General features: G+C 44.3%; 1 protein-coding gene across 5 annotated transcripts in view; it reads right to left on the reverse strand.

Annotated features, from left to right (window-relative positions):
• The window catches only part of LOC100122393 (alpha-catulin), a 105,547-nt gene that overhangs the window by 33,298 nt on the left and 50,576 nt on the right, over positions 1-21,673 (reverse strand). Inside the window, exon 1 of one of the 5 annotated variants that reach the window (XM_031932773.1) lies at positions 218-296. The exons of the other annotated variants lie outside the window; for them this stretch is intronic. The gene's annotated coding sequence lies outside the window, so the exon portion shown is untranslated. Of the gene's footprint in view, positions 1-217; positions 297-21,673 lie in introns of those variants that run through there. 5 annotated transcript variants of the gene reach the window in all.

Consider the following 21,673-nt stretch of genomic DNA (forward strand, 5'->3'; position numbering starts at 1 on the left):
AATACTTCGCGCTAGTTCGAGTTTAATGGTCTGAACGAACGTAATGCTATACTATTGGCCGTAAAATTTCACTCCACACACACACGAGTGCGCTGTTATTTCACCCCCGCGTGAATGTGCGAAGGCACAAGGAAAATCAAGTTACAGAATGAATATACGTTTGAGTTAGTTTTTTATTTTAGCATATTTCGAACATAGACTATTTTCGAGTTCGCACACTCTTGGAGAGAGATTTTTAAGTTCTTTCTTCCTTGTCGGTCCTGTCGAATCTGCCGTCTCCCTCGTCGCCTCGACAGCACGAAGTGTTCAGGACGACCCGTGACAGAGAGAGAGAGAGAGAGAGAGAGAGAGAGAGAGAGAGAGAGAGAGAGAGAGAGAGAGAGAGAGAGAGGGATGTAGGCGAGGCCTCCGAATTTGTAACGGAGCTTCGTATTGGGAAATCGAGCTTATAGGTGGGACTGGAAAGGGAGTAGGAAGGGCTTGGGCCGGTCGGGGGTGTAGTTGCTGCGTCACTACGCCGGGCCTGCTTTAGAAAAACCCAAGGGCCGTTGTCTGCTCTACAGATGGATTGTTTTATTGCCGGGTCGGAAAACGTGCCTGTGCCAGGCATGAAGGGAATTAAAAGATTAGTACGGCTTTTTCGGCTATGATGATGCCATTCATGGCGATCTTCCTATTCGAGCCGCACTTTCTACGGCGCGGACTTAAAATAACACACGGCCTGTCCAGGACCGCGAAGGGCCTGTTCTCTTCAGAGGCGACCACACTCCGAGCCAGCCCGCTCCGAGGCGATCAGGTCACAAAGCAAGATTCATCTTGCTTCTCCCTGGGCCTCATCTTTTATCAGTCCGCTCGACTGAGGGTGAGAAAAAGTCGACCGCGAAACGATTCTCTCAATCGCCGCGTCGCAGCCATACGTAGCAGCTTTTGACAAGTGCTACGCTGGAGCGTCTGACTATCAGAGCTCGCGGCCGTGGACAAGTCTCCGTGTGTGTCGGTAACATGCACAGTCGAGTTTTCCGCACATCCCTCGACAGATTCCATAATCAACCTAATAAACGCGCGCGAAACAAGCTTACACGAGCCTCGCATACACGATTTTGGCTGACCGTCATCATCGCGGCCCCGCAGAATGAACGTCAATCACTGTAACACCCGCAAAAACAGGCGCATATGCCGTGCCATCGCTGCGCAACAATCCCTTGTTCCACTCGAACGTCGCATCGCGTCCTCTGTTGTGTGTACTTTATTCATACATTTCGCAACGGTAGAGTAGTCCGGCAAATTGCGATTCGCACCTGTCCGATAAGGTGTGCTGGCGTATAATTAAATTCCTGCAGCGGCGTCAGAGCCGATGACGGTCGATATTATGGAAAATCGATGCGCCGCATTTGCGGAATGCTGCACTCGATGCTAATACCACTGGAGCGTGTGCGTGTAATTCTTTTTTCCTTTTACGCCAGTCGCTTCTCTGCTTCTTTTTCGAGTACGAGCTCCGCTCCGCTTCTGCGCAGCTATATGCTTTGCGGAGTCTAGCCTGACTCGGAGTTTGTTTAGCGTTCGGATGTCGACGTGTATTAGTTTGCATGCGCGAGGGTAAATCGTGTGCACGGAAGGGAAAACGTTGCGCGAACATTCGGCTTGACTCTAACGTGGGACGTGAGGGAGAATAACTGTTGTTCGTAGGTGGACAAAAATTTTAATTTGACTATTCTGTTTGAGCTTTTGTATATTAGATAAATATTCGTGAGTTGCCTCTGCGACTGCGTTAAATTCTCCCCATTACGTGTGCAAATTTTCCTGGTTTACACGACGTTCCAAGCGCGAAAATTCAAGGTGAAATCGCACGTTTCGAGTGACTACACGCGAAGCTCGTGTACGTATCTTGTTCGTGTCAAGAATTAAAATTCTGCGTCCTTCGTACGCATGACAAAATATCTCCCTTTTATACAGTTAAATCGCAATTTTCTGTTCAAACGCGTAACACAGTTCTCCAAATGAAAGTGGGTCACCCAAATGATTACAATAAAAATTTAAACCTCCGAGAAAGTAGATCGATAATCCTTTCGTCCATAGTTAATAGCGCTGTGTCTCACAGAGCCATTGTATCCCGGGTATATACTCAAGCTTCCCGACGTCAACGAAACTTTGCGATCGACGCGATTATGACACGAGTGTGCAAAGTCGTTAGGCAAATTATTCGGAGATAAGCTGCGCGTAACAGGACTTGCCCTCTCCGGGATATCCTGCCGCGATAGAGATTCGAATTTGCGATATACACGGGATTTGAAGTTGAGTAACAGTTCTGAAAAATTCAGTCTTGTCAACTTCGGCCTCCAAAATGTTGGCCAAGTTTTTGAAATTCTAATTCTGTGTGTCTGTATAGTGACGTTGAATTTACCGCCTCGGATGTAACGGTATTTCGAAATTTCGAATCGTTCCAAACTTTCGCCGTGAAAAAGTCGAGCACCAGCTGCTTGCGGAGTCGGTACAGTCCTTCATTAACTCGGAAAATCTGTCCCCGTATATACCACGGGACATATTTTAGTCGGAAAAGTGCAGTTGGGTAAGAGCTATATAATCCAATCTTTTTACCAAAGCGCAGGATCTCGTTTAATTACAATCTCCTCGCAGCAACGTGAATTCCCTTCGGCGGAGGTAACTTTAGAAAATAATTGCATTGTTTTCCCACCTACTCTCCGGAAAAAGACTCTCTCACAGCAGCAGCAACACGTGCAGAGTAGCATTAACCTAGACCTCGGGCGCGAATCAAAAGAAATAATTAGACTCCGGCGCGCAGAGGAAGAAAAAAAGGAGGAAGAGACAGGCTGAGCAAATAAGGCGTACGTAACGAGGCGGTCTCGCGTATAATTGCGTCTATTATCCATGCGCTGACTACTTCTCGAGACGCGCAGGGATTAGAATCTCGACTACTGCAGCTAGAGTAATTTTTCAAGCGGCCTCCGATTCGCGGCAAGTTCATAAGTCTCCCTTCTCTCCGTTCTCTTTCTCCCTATTTCATTTCGTATACGTATAGATGCACTGCTCGAGAAGCTGAAAAGATGGCGCTTTGAAAAAGTTGCCGTTTAACGGCAGAAAGGGAAATGAGCAAAGTTCCGCGCTCTCACACAAAAGTAAGTTTTTTCAGCTTCTCGCTCATTTTTTTCGAGAGGGAGAGAGAGCAAGGGAAGTTTCAACTTCTTCTCGCGCGCGCGTCGGCAATTTGAATCGTATCTTGAAAAATACTGGGTTGAGATATGCGCGCTTCCGCCTTTTTATGCTCGCGAGACGCTTTAGCTTTCTCTCTCCCTTGCAGGTGAGCTTTATTTGGATGTATACCTACGTGCTTTATTTATTTCACTCGGAGAGGGAAACGCAGCTTTTCGAGATGTGTCGCAGACACTCCGGATCGATGTGCATACGCCGAGCGATTGTTACACGCGCGCCTTTTGTTCTCGAGGATATTTTTATTGACAGAGAGTACAGCGAGGAGGAATTTATTTTATTCGTCGGTACGTCGATTCTCGAATGATCGATGGTAGAGTATAGCGAGTTTCGCTTCTCTCGCGAATTAATCCGTTCGCGAGAACGACTGATGTCGATATACTTTTTTTTTCGTTCGCGTGTAGAATCGATGATCGAGAGAGTAGGACGAATTTTTAAAGTTCTCAGAAGAGAGCACGTCGATAAATTTTGGCGCTACATCATTTTGCGCAAATGCGTCGTTTGCCTGTGTACATCGCGACGGGTAAGAGTTCCTGGATTTATGTCGGGATGAGGTATGGTTGCGAAGTGTGAGCTGTGGTGATGATCGACGTTATGCATCGCTGCGTGCATTATGCGTGCGTATGCAAATTTGCGTCGAAGCGTGAAATTTCACGGAATTTGTAACAGAGAATAAATTCGGTAAATTGTCCGTTAGTTACAAAGTTGAACTTTCGACACGTGTAAATGCGATAGAAATTTTTACAGAATGTACGTCGTTACAAAACTCGCGAGAAAATTTCTTGTAAAATCGTTCAAACGCTCCAACAATAAAAAAAGATTCCCAAGGCGAGTCGTCGATAAACGGATAATTCGTTTCTCGCTTCCCTCAATTATCGTTCCTCGCACCTGCGCCTGTCGTCCGTTTCCTATACACGCTCCTCTCGGTTATACGACGATATTGAAACTTCCGCGACGAAACATCGAGCTCTCCCTACATCCCACATAGACAGCGTTAATTAAGCGTGGATATAGAAATGAACGACGTTATTATTCGGGAATTAAGCCTCCGGTGTCCCCCCCGCCCAATAAAGCCATTTTAATCCCATCCGATCTGTCCTCGCGGCCGAAAGAAAATTTACGCGGCCTATTCCCTCCGGACGATTCTGCCTCGTTAACCGAACTTTACGACATGAGCGGAAACTGCGGCTCTCGTGCTCTCCAGCGTTCGATTAATGCTAATTATGCGAATAGCGCGCCGGGGAATTTGTGATTGTGTGTCAAGGTTGGGATTTCTGCGGCGATATGAGATCGGGCTTCCGCCTCATGTTTCGTATTGATTTTTAATTTCCGGACTGACTGGAATTGGAGAACTTCTTTTGATTTATTTCTGTTATAATTTTTCCGCTTAACAATTAACAAGTTCGATCGTATACATTATCCAAGTAAAAATTGACGCTCGTCCCGAGGGAAAAAAGGGACGAACTTCCGGCTGACGTGCAGACCCGGCGTATGTCATTGATCCGTATACTCTCTCCCGCGTCGTTTTTGCCGAGCTATAAATCCTCGCGCGCGAAGCTTTCATCGCGAACTTGGAGAATCCGTCATCGGCGTGCAGCTGCGGGTGTCTTGTCGCTGCTGCTTCGAGTATCTGGATTATTTAGAGTGCGCTTCATGCGCGAGTAGGTACAACGAATAGAGGTGAGCTAACTTTCGTATAAGCTTGACGGAATTTTTTACCGCAAAGCGTTGATGATTTAATTGATTGAATATTTTCGCAGCTTTTTGGAAGCTTTGGTATCAGTAGTACAGGTCGAGGATTGGTCGGGCAGGATACTTTCACTTCGAAAAACTACAGCTAGTACCGAATGGTGTATCAATGATTTTATTTTCAAGAGTTTTCAAATGATATGCCAAAATGATTTTGAGTTCAGAACGACCACCCCGTACTAGCCGCACTTATATCAATCCCAAGCATGTGTATTCCCAAACTCCGTTGAAACAACAACTGTAGCAGCATAAAGAGTATCTCGCGGCTGCGCGCACGGAAGTGTGAAGCGCGTCGACGTCACGGGGCTTCGAGCTCACACACACACACACACATACACACACACGAGACGACGGAGGTTAACGAGAAGTTGGCTCGCGTGTTATTGTCTGTTCTCTCTCTCTCTCCCTCCTTTCAGCCGTCGGCCGCCGGCAGAAAATCATTTTCACGCCTCAGCGCCGCGCTGTAAAACTCGCGTGGATGTGCCCGAGAAGCTCCGCAGTTGCAGACTATATACAGAAAGAGAGAGAACAGGCCGTATAGCTCGTTTGTTCTCGGCAAGACGCCGCTGCAGCTGTTGCCTTTTTCTCCTTTTGTTGCCGAAGCAAAAAGGGGATAATGCCTGGGTTCGGATGAGGCAAGAGGGATGGGGTTTTAATTTTCTCCGAGATTCCACTTCTCCTTTTTGCGGGGGAGGGATTTTGGATGGTGTTGCTTGATTAAAATGTTTTTGAGTCCAAGTGCAACCGCCGAATTCTTATTAATTATCAAATCCGAGGGTGCCATCGTTCGATAATTATGGTCTCTCATACCGTTATCGATTTTTCCTTTACGCTGTCGCAAATAACAATTATTCACAGAATTCTCCGCACGCCGTAGAAAAAGCCATCAACTTTTTACGCGAGACCGTATATCTGCAAGCTCGAGATAAGATTTTTTCCATCACAGCCAGCGTATGTACATATACATCACGCCGAGGCGTTATCATCGTCAGGCCAAACGCATAAAGACAAAAGCTTTCCGCGCCAGAGATGCGTGAGGAGGAAGAAGAAGAAGAAGAAGAATCTCGCACGAAACGATCGCCGATAAAGGGGAGAAGATATCGGCGACTGCCAGCAATTTCGGGGTTAAACCCTCTCCCGAGTTAACGACTATTACGAGTCGGCCGTACGTCCGCGCCCCAGGAGTCATTTCCCAGAGGAGGCATCTCTCTCTCTCATTCGCTATGGCTTTTTATCGAGTCTCCCACGGGCGGCCGGAGAGTTGATGCCTGATCGCCGGCAATTCTGAGGCGTAATTCTTGATCAGCCTGATTAACGATTAGAGAGACGATTGCCTGGGAGTAGATATACAATGCTTTGGATTTTTGAGACAGGGATTATTGGGGGATGACTATCCCTGTCTGGTTTGATAAGAAATTTTAATTCTGCTGTAAGCTCAGATTTTTCAATTGCGAAAAAATCTAGAGGGTTATTCGCGACGGCTATCTAATGACGTTACATCCGTTTCTCGAAAGTTCCTTGCCTTTCTCAAAGTTTTTACAGCGAACTTTTCCCGAAGCTCGTGAACGTGCCGCGGGGCAGATTCTTGGAAGGAGAAAAAAATTGAAATTTTTTTTCGCTTTCCTTGTACGTATACCGACCTCCAATCATTATTTAGCGACCAAATAGAACAGATCGACTTCCCAAAGTAACCGAGTAATCGCACGCCTTATACCTTCAATTTAACGCTGTTCATTAAATTTTAACAGCCTGGTTTTTCAGCCCGCTAGAGCGTGCAACTTTGTCCTCCGCAACTTTACACAAAGCGACGATTCGAGCTTTTTACTCGCAACGCTACATAGAGGAGCGAATTATCCGAGGTCCCGCGCGCAATTCTATTTTCTTAAGGACATTTTCCCGCGGCGGTCTCGAACTTTCTCGCCGAGGCCAGAAGTTCATTTCGCATCGGGGCCAAACTAATGAAGCTTGTTTGATCTCGCTCAAGTTCTTCGGCCTGATTGCTAAACAGCAGCGCGTACATGGATTACTGCGATGAGACTCGAGAGCGAGAAATGGCTGTATTAGTATAGTTGTTATTGTCGAAGGCGTGGAAGCGCAGAAGAACGTTTTAAACTTGGAAACTGGGTGATCCAGTCGCTTTTAGGATCAACGTTGATCTTCTTGTCTCTCCGTCGAGTCGAAGATTATTACTAGCTCCGACTTCGCTAATTGCAATGATACACAGTTTGCAAAATCCTTATTAAAGCCGTAATGGTATAATCAAATGCATTTTTTTATCCTACGAGAGAGTGAATCGCGCAAAAATCAATTATCCTGGACCGTGCCGCGACGCGACTCTGTAGCCTCGAGAGAGAGGAACCCAATAACGCTAACAGTTTTCCAGATCCGCCTATACACTGCTTCGTTGCCACACTCGAATTCTTTGATCCGCGCGATCTTCAGAGATAAAGCAACGAGCGAACGGAGCGATTGTAATCGAAAGAGGGGAACCTGGAATTCCGTCATTGTGTGTCGGACGTATTATATCGAGCTTTTAAATTCGTCTCTGGAAATGAAGGGAGCTACGCTTATCGTTCGTTAGCATGGCGAGAGATATCGCCAAAGACGGATAAGGTTAAACTTAACGAATCGTATAATTTAATTTATAGTCAGCACCGATTGTACATAATTGCATAATGATCGGTTCTTCGGTGTAAATGGCTAAGCCGCAGTCAATACGCGATACCCGTATGTAATTATCAGACCATACACCAACTCAATAATTCAGCGACATCGACGAATCCATTATCCCCTCACACACGCATGCAATAATCCAGAACTGCGTGTGCGTCAGTTGAGCGGCGACGAATAAATGTTAAAATCCATCTATTTTTGCCAGCGTAATTGCCAGTTGCCCGCGCGCAAGCGCGAGGACATCTGTTTCGCTCTGGTTGTCATAAGTCATTGTCACTCAACGTCATAAGCTCGCAGCTCAACGCATTCATGAGACTGGCAATAATTAGACGCTTCGAGTGTCAGTCTGCGTGTCTCCCAATTCTTTCGGCTCCACAGCTCGGCGCCTGATTACTCTCGCAGAGTCGCCTTTATAAAAAATGCATGAGATGAGGGCTTTCTTTTTTGTCTTTCTCCTCGAGCGAGCATCGGTTTCCCATTTCGCGTCCGCACGCACGAAACTTTCCTTCAAAGCCGCCTCTCGCGGTGTATATTATACCGTCGGTTTCCTTTCTCTCCGGTAAATAAAATCGAGATCGATTGCTCCCGATGCAGTTGAATTCGACGACGACGTCCGTACAGCGCGTACGCCCTGCGGCTAAATGTACGCGGTTTTTTCTTGTTTTTGTTTGCTTTGTGTATAGCTATTTACTCGCTGCATTATTTCGCGATCGGGATTCTGAGTGGGTTGGGATATAACGAGGGGAGAGCATGTAGGGCAGAATAATAGTTGGAAAAAACTTTGCTCCAGGTAATAAAACACGTCTTATTCTACCGCTGCTAACATCCGTCACTTCAGGATGAACAAGAAGAAGACTCTTTTGCGGCCGGAGGCTTTAACGTCCTGATATTTGTCGTCGAGTGTATACATATACTCGGAGTGTATACTCGGAGACGCAGTGGGGTATACCTATAGATATAGGGGCCGCATGTAAATGGATACTCCCACGACGTACACCACTCGGACCTCGTTTGCATTTATTTAGGAGGCGTTGAAAGACGAGACGCTGCTCACTCACTCTCTCTCTCTCTCTCTCTCTCTCTCTCTCTCTCTCTCTCTCTCTCTCTCTCTCTCTATTTCTCGCGTATAATACGGCGCCTTTAAAAGGAAACGGACTCCTTTTCCTCTCTATCTCTCTTTCGCCAGGAAAGGATAACGAACAAAGTGCGCCAGTCCGCGGCTGCTCGAATGAATTCTTTTTCGAGTGGCTGAATTTCGAATGCATTTATTTAGATAGAAGCCGATTGTAAGAGAGAGCACTTTTCCAGAGAATATCGGGCGTTACTTATTTCTAAAATACGTGGTTGCAAAAATGTACGCGTAAATTTTGTTATTATAAACGCGGTGCATCGCAAAAATAAAAGCATAACACGTCGATTTATGCCGCTTCTTCGAGCGATATTCGCCGCCGCTTTTTACGCCGTTTCGGGCTTTATTTTTAGCTCGCGAAATTATTTTCATCCCCGCGCGCGCGGTCTCTCTTTCCCCCGTTGCCCCCCCCCCCTCCCGCGAGTTAACCTTAATCCAGCTCTGCAGGAAGAAAAAATCTTGATGGAAAATTTTTTCAGACGCGCAATTTATGTGCGCCGGGGAGCGAAAAAAAGAATGCAAGAAGAATTTTTAACTTTTCTTCTCTCGTCGTCGTCGTCGTGATTCAATATCGTCTGTGATAAGCTCGGAAATTCACACGCGCTGATTTCACGCTCTCGGCGCACATCTGCCGCTTTATATATTTGATAACGTTGGGACGCGTGCGCGGGCGGGTACGTTTTAATTAATTTCACCGCAGAGCGACGTACTATAGTATAACTTTTTCGCTTTGAAAATATTATTCTCTCTAACCTGAGAATACTCGTATGAAATCCGTCATGTGCTGGAGGGTGTCGTGCGCTGATGAAAACGCGGTTATTATTTTTGCTCTATTTTTACCCCGTGAGAAATCTCACGCGTGATTTCGTTACACGCGTGCGCGCTTCAATTTAATTAGCGAAAGCGAAACAAAGGGATGAAACCTATGAGTTTACTGCGCTCGCTGCGCTTTTTTTATCGATCGCAGAGTGCTGCAAACAATTCGCGGGAAAAATGTACCACTCGAACTTTTTGGATTCTCAATTACGCTTTTTTCACAGCCAACTTAGACAAAAAAAAAAAAAAATCACGTCACTGCTCAGAGCTTGAGTTTCAGTTTACAGTTCGTCGCGTATACAGTACATTGAATTGAACAAGCCCCGAGGTGTGTCTCGCATTGATCTGCGGTGGTTTCACATTCGCATTGTCAAGAGGGAGAGAGGATCCCGTGGAGTGTCCTATTTTACGCAGTCCATTAATTTACGCAACTCGCGGATCAATATGCACATACAGCGGCTGTTATGGCCGACGCATTATCCGGTTACCGATTTTTCTAACAAGTTCGCTTGTGGTTTGCTGGGGATGTATTATATACCTGTACGATACGTGTGACTACGAGTCCCGTGTACGATTTGATACTTTTGGATGTATTTTGCTTTGTAACAGTAGAACGCTTGTATAGGGTTGCGTGTTTAGGGGCAGAAGAAAACATGTATGCCGTGGAAAACGCTCGAGGGGTTTTTAGCCCTTCGGCAGTGCCGCTAATTAACAACCGAGTCAAAACGTCGATAAAAACAGTAAGAACGGGAGAGGCACGACGTTATTTCTACGGTAGAAGTTGAAAGCAGTAATTTTAAGTTTCGGAGAAAGTTCATCTCTGGGGAAACATACTATTACAGTTTTGACAAATTTTTTCAAATAGAATTTTTTTCTGAACTAAATAATTACTATATATTCGACCTTGTGACATCAGAGGTTGCGTGCGACTAAGCTCGGTTTGCTCTACTGGATTTTTCCACGTCGTTCCACTGATTTTTCTCCTCGACTAACCAAAATAAAAGAAACGAACGACCAACGTACACATTCCAGTTAAAACGTCCCTTTGACGTCAAACCAGCCATCGGTTCGACGCAACTGGAAAGAACCGAACGTAACGCGTTATTTCCAGTAGTCGACGAGCAACATATATATCCCGTGCGTAGCGAGCCGAAGAGGGTCGCGGACGTACCTACGCGCAGACGAAATTAATCAGTGCGAACCTGCGCTCGCGAGCGGTAAATTAGACGTGCGCATTGATCGGAGCTTGCAGCCGTGCTTGCGCGTGAATCTGATGCAGTGCGACATTTTGATAATGGACGGCCGGTGCAAACAATGCAAGGACGATGTCCAAGGGGAGAGAGGGAACGAGCGGGGGTTAGCTGCTGGCTTTCGTAAGCCGTTTATCCATGATTGGATTGCCGCAGTCGGTCGCGTGAAGACGCGTTGACGCTGATGTTGCTGACTGGGATGAGAGCGAGCTTTCTGTGCTTTTTTTCTGCTGCACTGCCATGGAGCTTTGTTTTTTAAAACGATGCAGGTGACTTCGCTTCGTTCGAGCGGAGCTTCGCGGCTGAAATTGTTTGAAAATTGGAGGCGCACATCGTGTTCGAGAGCTCGGGATTTTCAGTAATGTGTAGCTCGAGTTTTTTCGAATGCCCGTGAAAAATTGTCCTAGTTGAGAATTCCACAAAATATAAACTGGAGTTTTTTCCCGGTAAAGGTTTATTAAAAATTCAATCAATTTCTCTGAATTCAATATTTTCGCCTTTTATACAATGAATCGCGTTCTAAAAAATCATCGTTTTTATTTGCTACTACGTAAAATTCGGATTTTCGAAGGCCATTTTTCGTTTTCACGTGAAAATTCATTTATCAGGCATATCTGAGAATTTATACTATTCATTTTAATTTGCTTTTGGTGAATTGGGTTTTGAGAAAATAAATCGTGGCATTGAAAATGTATCAATTTATTTTAAAAAATGTTTATAGTACGCAAATATGCAATTCTCTATTTGCAGGAAATTAATTAGACGTCATTTATCACAAAACACGTGTAAAATTACGGCCCAAATTGAATTAATGGAAATTCAATGTTCTCTCTGAGCATCTTTCCCCCGTTTACCGTGTTATTTCAAGAAATGTAGATGCGGCGAACTATTTAGCATGAGACTGAATTTAATTGCTACGCTTTTGTGGGGCGAGTGAGACCTCCAGCTATTTTAGTATGCAATCCGAGAAAAGTTTAATACTAGCCCCAGGGGAGACAGTGGAAGCTGTGCGACGTCGTATATTAACAATAATTGCTATTATACATCACATCACACAGAGCGTAATATGTGCGCGAAAGAAATTAAATATTCGTTATAAGATACGACATTTTACAGCTTTATCGTTGGCTCTGATTTTTGGACAAGCTTTTCACTTATCCAGTTACTCCCGCGCGTTATTGCAATCACGTAGTCGCGTTTCGCTAATTCTATTCCCCTTGTGTGACGACAAGCCGGAGGTTAAAGCGCAAATAGAAATCCAGCAAATGCTAACATAAATTCAGCATCGCGCGATGTGGCACGTCGAAACTGCGCGATGCATTAATCAGACTATCTCTAGCGTTTACCGCATCAAGGACAGTCACGTAAAACAAAATTAAAAAAATATCAAGCCTTTTTTTATCTCAAAAAAAACCTGCGATAACTTTCCCCAGGCAATCAACCAGCGATAAATCCTGGACCAGCCATACCGTGCGTTACGCACTGCGTCGTTTGATCGACCTTGAAAATTAAATTTAACGGCTCGATTCCTCTCTCTCTCTCTATCTATCTCTCTCTCTCTCTCTCTTTCTCTCTCTCTCTCTCTCTCTCTCTCTCTCTCTCTCTCTCGCTCGCTCGCTCTTTCCGCGAAAACAAATGGGATCCCCGTTCGCGCCAATTAACACATTACACGATTTAGGTCGTCCGTTTAATCCGACGCGGCGCTAGTTTTCGCATCTAGGGCTCCCCGCGGCGTCGGCAGCGGCGGCGGCGAGCGCGCTCGTGTATATAAACTCTCAAGATTCGTTGATTTAGCGGAAGCCGCCAGGTGCTTTCTCGGCACGGCCGGGGATAACTTTGCAAGCTGCGCAGAGCCACGGTAAATTTATCCTTGTGTGGTTGCAGTGCGCAACACACCATGGAAATATTAGCCGGAGAATGATGATCACGCGCGGGCTGGCAAGAGACTTGTTGAGATGATCTTTGGGATTCCGGAGATGAGAGGTAAATATTGGGCTACTTGAGGGGGATTGGTTCCTGCTGCTGCTGCTGTTTCATCGTCGGGGTGAAATTTACATGCAAATTGCTGCGACGATGGGAACGCGGTCTTTTAATTATAGTTTTGATAATGTGAGAGGGATTGTTAGAATTCTGGCGAGAGGTGCTTTTTCTAAACAGAGCTTACGAAAGCTTTTAAACAAAGAGGCTTACGTTCCGAAAGTTTCGAGTAGCGCATCTGCAGGTTGGTTTTTATTTCAAAAAAAAGTTATCGCACACCGAGATTAGTTTTTGCACTTTCAAAGTGCCATAAAAAGAAATATTAAATTACCAACCGCTACGTGTATCTCGCGTGGGGAGTTCGAATTAAAGTGTTTTACGATGCCACTTGGCAGTTTTCACGTTTTACTCCGACGTTGAAATTAATATGAAATCTCTCTCGTTTATTCCGACATTGTGTCGCGTTATCGTATCTCGTCGTAAAGCCACACCATAATCACAGACAACAGTAATATTTCCCAATCATGCGACACAGAGAATCTTCCTTATAACATCTCACTCGACAAAGATCCGGGCATTTTTTTCGCGTGAGTACGAGGCATCGCGATAAATCCGTGCGCGCGGAAATCTGCTGTGAAACTTCTCTCGTGCCGTTTTTACGACGCAATTAAACTAAGTCCCTGGCCCCACGTCGAAATGAAAAATGTTCGCCTGTCTCTCGCGTGTGTGAAAAGGGGCTTGACGCTATACGTATTCCTGAAATCTCGTAGGTCCTCGCCGGCGCCGAATTTTTCCTCCGAGTCACGCGTGAATCATTTATTCAACCCCAATTCTGATCTCGACGTTACCTGTGTGTAGCTTGTGACAGGAATTGTCAATCTGGTTGCCCTTTTTATGCTGGCTTATTTGAATAATGTGAGATTTTTAACTTCTTTTTTGCGTATTATATGGCTTATAATAATATTAGCGGGAAATTAATACGCGAAATTTTATGTTTGTAAGAAGTTCGTATAATAAACGCTGGATAATAAAAGCAAGATTAAAAACTGTTTATTTTTGCTAGCCAGTTGATAATTTTCAAATTCCCACAACAATTAACCGCCGTGAGCAAAACTAAATTGTCGAGGCTTGTTATTCATATATTCGAGTTAAATAAACACGTCATCCAGCGAGCGGAGAGAAAGATAGCGCTTCTCCACGTAGCTACAGGAGTCATCGCAAGGGTGCGATCTCGATGAATGAAAAGCGGTACGCTCTTATCAGAGCATCTCTATTCCGCAAGCGCCAAGCTCCCCTCACGCATACATACGTACACATATACACAAGCCGGAGGCGAGATGGCTGAATGAAGACGTGAATTATACACCGTAATGGCTTTCTATCTAGCTCGCACGTTCTTCTACTTTAGCCCTGGCTCCTCGCGCTTTAGATTATTTCTACGTCGTTCACCGGAAAAGCTCGCGTCTCTCTTACCGAAAAATATATCCGCGTGCGGAAAAGATTATTGATGGTTCACGCGCGATTAATTAAAATTGAATCGCACGAGCGCGGAAAAGTTCGTGAATTATGAGTGGAATTTTCGTGCAGCTTTGATCTTGTTTGGCCCAGTTATTCCATTTTAAAAAGCCATTAATAATCCGCGCGAACTTGGAGTATAATTGCGCGCGCTTTGGGTGAGCCATGAAAATAAATCTCGCGAAAGTGTATTCTGATAAAATCAATGAGAAGCTATCTCGGACTTATTCCTTTTTTTTGGGTGAACCGAGATCAAGCTCATGACACAAGCGCCACTGGCGTCTCAGTACCTGAAAAATCGATGTGGCATTTGAAATTTTAATGCAAAAAATGGTCGTCTCGCTCTCTTATCTCGAGGATTGTAAAAAGGATGCTTTTCTCCGCAAGTAGAATATGTACGTGTCTTGCCATCGGGTTTACGTTATGAACTTGACACTAATTAACGGAGGTGCTTGACCTTCTAATAGACGCAATGTCTATCCTCTTGATTAAGAATGAAGGATATGGAAGTAGTTGACCACTACTACACGAGTTCTCGTATAACCTACTCAATTCCAGAGATACGCAATGAGCTCGTGTATTTCGCAACAAGAGTATCAAAGAACTAATCCCGTAACTCTTAATTAAATAAGAATGCCTTCGTCAGAACATTTTCCCCATTACACAGAGGGTGCGTTAGCTCGGTTGCGTCGTTTATGTTACGCGGAGAGCAAGTTTAGGATTGTTATTAATATTACAGGGTCTTCACCAGAAGTCACTCGTTTGACGAAGCCATTAAAGTGTGATTAGATAGTCTATACGTATAGTTGACTGCAGTGAAATGAATAATTGTGAAGGAGACAACCATCGATCAATAAATTGATCGATTACTCATCATCTGATCCCTTTCAGTCGACAGTTCGCTGCAGAAATAGCTATATAGCAAATTCAGTATAAGCGTTTAACTAGTCAACTCAAAACAACTTCGTCCAAATCCCATCTACTGCCAAGCGGCTGTATACAATATTGAAAATTTACGGAAACAGCAATTCGAAGTTTGCCCATTGCATCTGCTGCGATAATCTCACAAAAACGACTCGAGAGTAAATAGAGCGTCGGTTAGTTTAGGGACTATAAACCAGAAATAAACTAGCGAATAAATAAACGAGTATCGCGGGACAGTAATTCTTTGTTGGCTCGCAATTAGCGTTATCTCCGATCGTTCGTTAATCGTTCGTTATCCGGCAATCAGCAGTGATAACAATCCAAAATACCGTCCCAATTCAAACAAATCAAATTTCCCGTCAAAAGAGGAGAAAAAAGCAGAACAGTGCGCTATCCCTCCAACAACATCAAAACGCGAGATGAGAGCAACTCCGGAACGATACACATCCTGCGCGAAGGAGCAGCGCCGGGAGCGAGTGCACGCGCACTCGGGGCGCACACAGCGAGAGAGAGATCAGAGTTTGCCTGGGGATCCTCGCCCTAATTCGGTGTCCGGGAGCATGCAGCATCCCGGCGAGATCGAGAGATAGTCGGGACAAGCGAACGGCGTCTCTCTCTCTCTCTCTCTCTCTCTCTCTCTCTCTCGCTCTCTGCCTGCGTACCTCTCCCTATATATATGCACACACGCCCACAGCCGTAGCAGCAGCTGACGGTAGCGGCGGCCGATAGAGGCAACATTTTTCGCGGGAAAAAAGAGATGCCATCGTAAAAGGAAAACACTGCTGCGGACTGATTTTTTATCGCCCGCTTATGGGGGAAGGAGGTTATCGCGGCAGATACGCGCAGTCCGAGAGACGTGCGATTGGATTCGGCTATGCTTTTACGACGCTCGTTGTCGCTGCTGCTGTTGAAATTTCATTGCGTGAGAATTGCCACGGGACTTTCGAGGAAATTGTTCCGGGGTTGTGAATCTACGTTTTCTCGCTGGAAGCCTGAAGGTTGGGATCATGTGCGGGTGTATTTTCACCCTTTGTGCACGTTGAATTTCTGTTGGGAGCGATATGGGTCAACGAATGATGATTAATTCATTTGATTAATATTGACAATGCTAACATTACGTGGATATTAATTATTACAAAATTAATGGTGTAGCGTAACGGGTCAGTTCATAATACACCCAACAACCAACGTTCAGATCTACACTGAGAGAAATAGTGCGTAAATTTTACTATATGTTCATGATAATTTACTGGAAAGTTTGGTAATCTCGTCACAGACTGACAAAACTGACCTTTTTACTAGATTTATATCAATTTTTACTAAACTTCCATATAAAATTTACCATACTCAATAGGAAAAATTAACAGAAACTATAGTGAAAATCGCCAATGTATGAATTTTTACCTGACAGTATAGTAATTTTTAATAGAACGTATAGTACTTTTCATCTGAAAATCGAAACTGATGCGTATTGACGCGTTATACGCATGCGCGTTTAGCAAACATGGCGGCCGCGAGAAGAAGCACCTGAAAATAAGCACCATGGCAAGACTCGACTTCAGAGCAGCAGTTTGAAGCCGGTGCTGTTTCAAATAGAGTCAAACTGTTTTGTGTGCTGCCGCTAGGGGGTGCACGGAAAATAAAACCCGCAAGCGGTAAGAAGTTAGCTCAGTTAGTATATAAGTCCGTTTAGCAACCCTGTTGTAACAATTGCAAGCGTATAAGCATATGTACTGCGAATTGCGAATATGTATAATAATTAAGCGTTTAGTTGTAGGAAATGTATCTAGGTTAGTTTAATGTCTCTAAAAATCAACTGCGGCGAGTGAATCGATAATGTTCTTTGAATGAAGTGCGTTAGAAGAGTAACCCTCCATAACCATACAAATTTAGAGCCATACAATAATTGAAAATAATTTTTCCACTATGTGCATTTTTATATTTAATTTAGTCAGGGTAAAAATTACTACTCAGTATAGTAAAATTTATAGTTTTATAAAATTTACTATACAGTTTAGTAAAAATTACTAGACTGTCAGTCTGTGAGTGGATTACCAAACTTTTTATTAAAATTTCCTATCCAGTATAGTAAAATTTACTATAAATTTCTCTCAGTGTAGAGAAACCCGTAAAGGGTCGCGTATAATACCCGTAGAAAGGATGTCTTTCAACCGGTTGGTGTATAGTTCCTGAAAGCGGAAGGTTGCCAGAGCTTGAAATTGACTTTGTGAATTACTTTCTCCTTTGCACGGTATTGCGCGAAAATCATTTTATTTCAGTTCTGCTGATTCTCTGTATAGCTTCATATACCCTCAATTACGTTGGGACAACTTTCGCGATTAATCCCCTTCGATAAGCCAACTTTTGTACTTATGAGTTAGGGGCTAGTTTTTCGCAGGTGTATTACAGAAACAAGTATTACTAGTCGATACTGTTTACACTGTTGTGTTTTCCTTTTCGAATTAAATACGCACTGATAGATTCTCAATATATGTAAATCAATATCGAATCTTCGAATCGAATTCACATGTATTCGGATGTCTTTTTGCCGAGAGTATGCTTATTTCACCTATAAATATTTTCTTCTCCAGGATGCGGTCAGACGATTCGACGAAAACAAGATTCCCGATGTGCAGTGGTTGTCCGGTAAAAGGTACATCCCGATTAGTATTCACGTTTAAAATAAGGTAAGCACTTTATTATTATACAACAATCAAATGAGCATTGCTCTTTTATTTCCCTCCGGCTTTGTTGAATGTCGGCCTCAGAGAGTCGCGCAATATATAGGTATACTCCTATTGTTCGAAAATTCAACTTTTGTATAATACGCATTCCATCTCTGAAGTACACGCACAGACACATACCTAACGGGGAAGCTTCCAGATTTACACGCCCACGTTATATTCAAACACACGCACGTCTGCGCTGCTGCAACACACAATCAAAATATACTCGCTCATTTCGCCCGACTCTCTCTCTCTCTCTCTCTCTCTCTCTCTCTCTCTCTCTCTCTCTCTCTTTGCATTTGCCTATACACACGTGTGCGCCGCAACACAATAGCTACCGACGCTAATTTCTGCGGTTTGGAGAATCGACGCCCGACTCTGGCGTCATCCGTTAAATATACAATACGACTGCAAACACACGCGTTTCTCGCTTATTTAGCAAGTACATTATTCGAAATAAAAGCTCAACCTATACCCTCTAAAGCTCATGAAAAGAAAATCAAACGAGCAGTTCATAAAAAAATTCATTCTCTCCAACTTACGTCGTCGTGACAATCATATCCCGCAAGCCTCGCAGCCCATCTCAGCTTTAGCTCGACGTGGCGCAAGAACTCAATTAAATTCCTATCGGGACGAAAATGTGCGGCTACGTCGCCGCGAGCTTCGGCGAAACTTTAGTAATTTTCCCGGCTCACCGCGAGAAATGCATTTTTCCGCCCGAGTCATACTTGCGGAGGCGACTCACGTATAGCCGTCTCTCTGCATCGGGGAACCGATTGCGCCTTACTCCCGATATGAACGGGAGGAAGGAGTTTTTGACGCTATTCTCGGTTTTGTGTAAGGAAACGCGTTTCGGTGCTTAGAAACCTGATGGACGCATTGAGTGTGCAGCGTTCGAGCTTTCGATGGAACATATATTGAGAAATTCAATTTCGAGTGCGGCACGCACGTGAGTTATTTTATTTAATAAATAATTTACGAGCCTACCGGAGTATTTAGGACGCGAAGTCAGTAAAACGTAGTACCGGCATGACTGCAGTAAATCCGGAATGGTCCTTATGCAATATTATGGATTTATTCGCTTGCTGCACATACGCCTATAAAACATTACTTTACGACGAGACTGTTGCATATTATATTGCCGGAAAAGTTTTACCTTACACACCGTACATCGAAACTCTGGCACGAATCAAAAACATTTTTAAATTTGGACACTTTTAATGAACAATAATCTGTCGCTGCCGTTATACAGCGAAGACACCGTGTAACTTTACACACTAAGCAGCCGACTAAACTTCGTCCCGATAAACACACCGGAAATTAGTTTTCCAAACTGGTGTTTTTCATTTGTTCCCCTCCCAGCTCCCGCGCGCGCGCGACAATAAAAGTTTATCGAGGAAATAACTTTTTAAACTTTACTCACGCTCGCGCGCTCTCGCCCGCGCTGCGGCCGAGTACCTAGTAGTAGTATGGAGAAAGCGCCTTCAGAAACGCTCGATTGAATTCGAAGTTTAACCAAGTTTCCTAATCACACACAAACTTTGAATAGCGCATAGAATGGCCGAGGTGACTACTAAGGTGTGACGCCGTGACGTCATGCCTCGGTAATCGCGTAATAATTCGTTGTGTGGGGAAAACTCGAGTAAAATTTCGAGTAAATATCGCGATATCTGTATACTATTGTATTATAGCGATTATGGAATAAAATATGATAAATCCTCTTGTGAATGGGACAGTGGGATGAAAAGTTTATGCAGATTCCCGCACGTGCATTTATAATCCGTGTCGGATATCGTTGGACAAGCTTATAGCCGATGATTCGCGATCGTAAAGTGTTAGGATAGTAGCCCATTTGCAGCTTTAATATTTACGATGATTTAATAAAACATTTGCCTGCACTTCGGAGCAGAGCTGCACTTTGCTTCCACACTGGTTTCATGCTCGAGGTTATAAATGCACGTTATCGTGTACTATTGTCAAGGAATTTCAAATATTTCTAAAAAAATCGTCCCTATATACAATTTTTTATTCCATTCGATATCGTATACTCTGTTTACAAGGGAATCTCGAATCCTCCAACCTCAGCGAGACTTCCACTGAAATGCAACACATTTTCTCACGCGTGTCTGCCACTCGATAAGGGCAATAATGTAAATCCCCAACCCTCCGAGGTCTCCGCTGGCGCAAACGTTGTTGCTAACAACACGAAACGAGCCTCGTGAAAGTCTTCCCCAAGGGATAGCCGCTCGACACCATTGTTTAATCCGCGGATGGTTACTCGGAAAATTTTTTTCTCACCTACACGCGTTGTGGCGCCTTTTTCATTCCGACGATGGAAAAGCGCGCGCGAGGGATTCATCACGCGGATTAAAGAATCGATGCGTGCAGAGACGCGTTCTTTTGTCGAAGATTACCGAGCGCGAGGCTGTATTGGAGATCGACGGCTGAATTTCGCTATGGAAATTCGCGAGGCTGAAGTTTTTTTGAAATGTCATTTTTCGTAATGGAAGCGACGGAACATACTCTCAAATATTGATAAAAAGTGATGCAATGTCAAATTTAAAAAGTATAAAAAACGCGCTAAAGCTAATTGCCGTCGTTCCGAGGAGATCTTCCGCCGCGAAAAATGTCTCTCGGCGCACTCCATCACCGGTTCTAATAACGCCTGTAAAATCCCCCGTCAACTGCAATATCCCAGCTATACACAAGCCAACAATGGCGCTGCTGCAGAGCAGCATGGTCGTCGGCCTTACGAGCGAGCAAACATCGCCGAAGAAACATCGTAATCGCCGGGCGGCAAAAAAAGAGCGGATCGAAGAGGAGAAAAAAGAAAAGCATCTGAAGAGCTGTAGCGAGAAAAATAAGAGGAGCATCGGACGTCGCTCATTTTCGCTCAAAGCCGATTATTTCGCCGCGGCTCGCTGAGCGAGAAAACGCGATCGGCCCTGTCTTCCCTTTCTCTCCTTCTTCTTCCTCTTCCTCCTCTTCTTCTTTTGCCGCAAAGCTGTTCGATCAACTGGACTGACTCGGGGCCAATCGTGTACTTAGAAACGCGTCGAGATGCAGTCTGTCAGCTTTTAGCAGCGCATGAATCTCGTGCAGCTACTCATTAATTAACCATCTCACTCGGAAGGTATATGTATACACATCGATCTGCCGCTTTTTGCGACTGATAAAACAGGACGCGCGCGTGTTTCGCGGAAATTGAAGCTCTCGCGGTGCCCTGATTAATGCTGTGAACTCCGACTGTATTTTTGGCGACAAAAAGTTTGCCTGAGCTTTTCTTTTTTAAGTGTGAACTCGAAACTCTGAATGAGAACTGGGTGAAAATGTCCGGTTTATTGAGCGCGTAGTGGATTCTTGCGAATCATTTGTCCGATTAAGCATGTTTTATACTACTAGAGCTTTTTTCTTAAAACAATTCTTACTCTATCATACGTTTTAATTAATGTTGAATGAAGAGGATTTCGTTTGATTTTTTTTTCAAATTTAAAAAAAGCCTATGACTTTTTGTTATGCAAGCGGCAACTCGATCCAATAAATTTTCCTTTGAAAACTTTTCAATTATAAAAGCCTTGCTACCGCTGTTTAATTGAATTCCTGACATTTTGATGTATACACAAGTTTCGTAATTTCGGCTGATGTGTGGACGTACCGACGTTTCATCAAGAAATTTTCTACGTGGCTAT

Source organism: Nasonia vitripennis, chromosome 5 (genome assembly GCF_009193385.2).
Source record: "Nasonia vitripennis strain AsymCx chromosome 5, Nvit_psr_1.1, whole genome shotgun sequence".
NCBI classification, from domain to species: domain Eukaryota; kingdom Metazoa; phylum Arthropoda; class Insecta; order Hymenoptera; family Pteromalidae; genus Nasonia; species Nasonia vitripennis.